Source organism: Mus pahari, chromosome 3, assembly GCF_900095145.1.
Source record: "Mus pahari chromosome 3, PAHARI_EIJ_v1.1, whole genome shotgun sequence".
In the NCBI taxonomy this organism is placed as follows: Eukaryota; Metazoa; Chordata; class Mammalia; order Rodentia; family Muridae; genus Mus; species Mus pahari.
In genome coordinates, this window is record NC_034592.1 from 60459738 (window position 1) to 60463180 (window position 3443).

Below are 3443 nucleotides of genomic sequence, written 5' to 3' on the forward strand. Positions count from 1 at the left end.
CTATAGTCATCTGTCAAAAGCAGCTACGTACTTAGTCTTTAAACAATGCACGTACTTTCTGTTTCCCAGCATCATCCTAACCATGATTTGATAAAAAATATCTAGAGAGGTCCAGCGAGATGGCTCATCAGGTAAAGGCACTTGCCACCAAAATGACCTGAATTCAATCCCCACAGGTCACATGGTGGAAGGAGAGAACCAACTCCCACTAGTGGGCCCCTGACCTCTACATGTGTAGCATATCACACACACATACACACACACACACACACACACACACACACACACACACCCCACTAAATAAACATAAAAATATATAAATTTTTTAAAAGTCCTAGGAGCCTATGACCTGCAGATTGCAGCTTGGCCTTCGCCCACAGTACATTTAGGAGACATGGATTCCTGATCATGATCCCACGTGGAGTGGAGTGATGGTTGTAATGTACTTATGCCTCATTTTAAGAAATTCCACTTTATAAAAGTCCAAGCCTTGAATTCTGTCATGTTTACACAGATAATAAGCATCCTTGTTTCCATGAGCAGGATTCAGGGTCAACTTCTCTCACACACTGTACTCCTCTAAGCATTTTATGAGACTAGAGAGTAGAGCAATGACTTTAGGGCCAAGAAGTAAAACCAAGTTCAGCATGCATACAAGTAACAATTAGATATTAAACAAAGAATTAGAAGCTTTTGTGTGCTCAGAGAAGGGACGCTTCTTCCAGCCGTGGAAGCACTAACAATGGACGCTCAGAAAGATGTTCAACCACCAAAGCAGCAGCCAATGATATATATTTGTGGAGAGTGTCACACGGAAAATGAGATAAAGTCGAGGGATCCAATCAGATGCAGAGAGTATGGATACAGAATCATGTACAAGAAAAGGACTAAGAGACTGGCAGGTTTTGATGCTCGATGAAATGGGGGAGTTCAGAAATATCTTCATTCATACATTTGCCTCATTGACGTTTCTCTTTAATGTATAGCGTTTGGCTTAGTTTACTTAATGACTACAGCTGTATGCCTATGATTTCATTTAGAAATGCAATTGTATGTTAATACTTTGTATAAAGGAAATTTTGGTTCAATAAAAAAAAAAACCCAAAGAATTAAATAAAGAAACCCCAAAGTCGTCATAAAGGGAATTTTCTTTTTTTGTCTCAATAGATACATAAGTTTGGCCCATTTCCTTTCCTTGTACAGGCCATGAAATCCTGAAGCAGAATCAGCCACGCTCCAGGCACTTTTGAAACCCTGACATTTTGTCTGATAGCAGCCGTAAGGCAAGCCTAGCCTGTGCTTGTTGAGTGACTAAATCATGAGATGCTTGACTGATGGGTTGTCATACTCATGTGTTGACCAGCAGAATGATGCTGTCCAAAAAGGTCAAAAGTGCTGATTTTTAAGTATGATCACTGTTCTCAAAATATGCATGTATCTGTTAGCTGATCAATAAATACAGATTTCAGCAAATAGCGCTATAATGTATAGTCATTCATATTCAAAGAAATGAACCTCAAGCCAAATCTCACATCATGTAGTCATTAGCTTCAACTGTATCATGGAACTAAAGGTAAAATGGAAGACTACAAAATTTACCAGAAGAAAACACTATAAAATTTTTATGTTTGCTTAGCTAAGGAACCCTTAGACGTGTCAAACAAAACAAGACCCATAAAAGAAAAAAAATGGACTTCAAGATTTAAAGCTTTGCTCATTGAAAATTAAAAGATAAATCACATACGTGACAAAGGCCTTTGCATTAGTTATTTTTTTCATTGTTGTATAGAATACTCTGCCAAAAAGCAGCTTAGGGAAGAACGGGTTTCTTTTGGCTTACATTTCCTTACAGTTCCACAGAGAGAGAAAAGAGAGTTCATAACACTAGGAAAGGCATGGCCACTGGAATATGAGGGTTATTCAGGAGATCAGGAAGCAGAGATATCATAGTTGATCTACAGACAGGAAGCAGAAAGAAAGGACAGGAAGTAAGGGTAAGCAATAATAACCTAAAAGCCTGGGGCCAGTGATGTGCTTCCTCCAGAAAGATTCCACCTCCTAAAGGTTCCATAATATTTCCAAATAGTTGCACCAACTGGGGACCAAGTGTTCAGATACATGAACTTCTGGGTACACTTCTCATTCAAACCATGGCAGACTTGGGCTCAAAATGTGGAAAAGGCTCTCAAAACTTAACAGTATGAAAACAGAACGATTGAAAATGGGCAAAAAGGCTCGAGCAATTACTTTACCAAAGGAGTCGTAAGTGCAAGTCAACAGGGTCAGCCCCTGGCATGCAAATTAAAGCCATGTTGAGAAACTTCTGCACATCTACTAACACGGCTGAGATTAATAGTACGCAGACAACACTGAGTGCAGGTGGAGACACAACTTCTGGGTCGCCCATCTATGCTGGTGGAGATGCAAATGGTGGTACCACTGTGGAAAACAGGCAACTCTTCATCAACTTAAACACGCACTCACTATGTAGTCTAGCAGGCTAGCCCTGAGGATAAAGAAGCATTTTCAAGGCTTCCAGGATCACAGCCCTGTCAAGTATAAGATGCGCAGTCTGGGAAAGGTCATTCTCCCTCTCTGAACCATGGTGCTCGTCCCACCATGACCTCATATTCTAATGACAGCAGTGGTGAATTTTCCCTCACCTTGCACAGTTTCCCCATCCTTTTCCCTCCCTGCTTATCTTTACAAGAGAAGGGACTCATACAAAACCATGGTTTTAATGGTTCCCTCACGCTCACATAAAGTTAGAGTAAATCCATCCTAAAATGAAAATTATAAAATCAGCCTGAGCAAAAAGAACCATATAATACTTCTCTATAGAAAATACGTAGGCTAGAATGTTGGTCTTCAAGCAATGGGAAATGACAGCTGTCAACATGCACTTCTAGAACCATCAAGGACGTCTTCAGACACAAAAGCAAAATGCAAAGACCTTCTCAGACAAACCAAGCTGGAAATTTTTTCTCACCACCAGTTCTGAAAAATGATGTGAGATAGAAATTTGGACTTAAAAGGGGAACAAATATATGGAAATACATATGAGTGATTTAAAAATTGGCAATGTATATGACATTTTGAATATGTACAGAATCAAAGTGTGACAGTAGCATCACGGTCTTAGTTAGAGCTCTATTGCTGTGAACAGATATCATGACGAAGTCAACTCTTTTAAAAGGAAAACATTTAACTGGGCCTGGCTTACACTTTCAGAGGTTTAGTCCATCATGGCAGGAAGCTTAGCAGCACACAGGCCAATATGGTGCTGGAGAAGCTGCTGAGATTTCTACATCTTGATCTGTCGGCAACAGGAGACTGTAAGCCATGCTGGGCATAGCTTGAGCATAGAAGACCTCAAAGCCCGCCTCCTCAGTGACACACTTCCTCCAACAAGGCCACACCTTCTCCAACCAAGCCACATCTCC

General features: G+C 40.4%; 1 pseudogene; it reads left to right on the top strand.

The window, feature by feature from the left end:
• The first annotated feature begins 696 nt into the window (after window positions 1-696).
• On the top strand, window positions 697-919 carry LOC110319491 (annotated as a pseudogene).
• The last annotated feature ends 2524 nt before the right edge of the window (window positions 920-3443 follow it).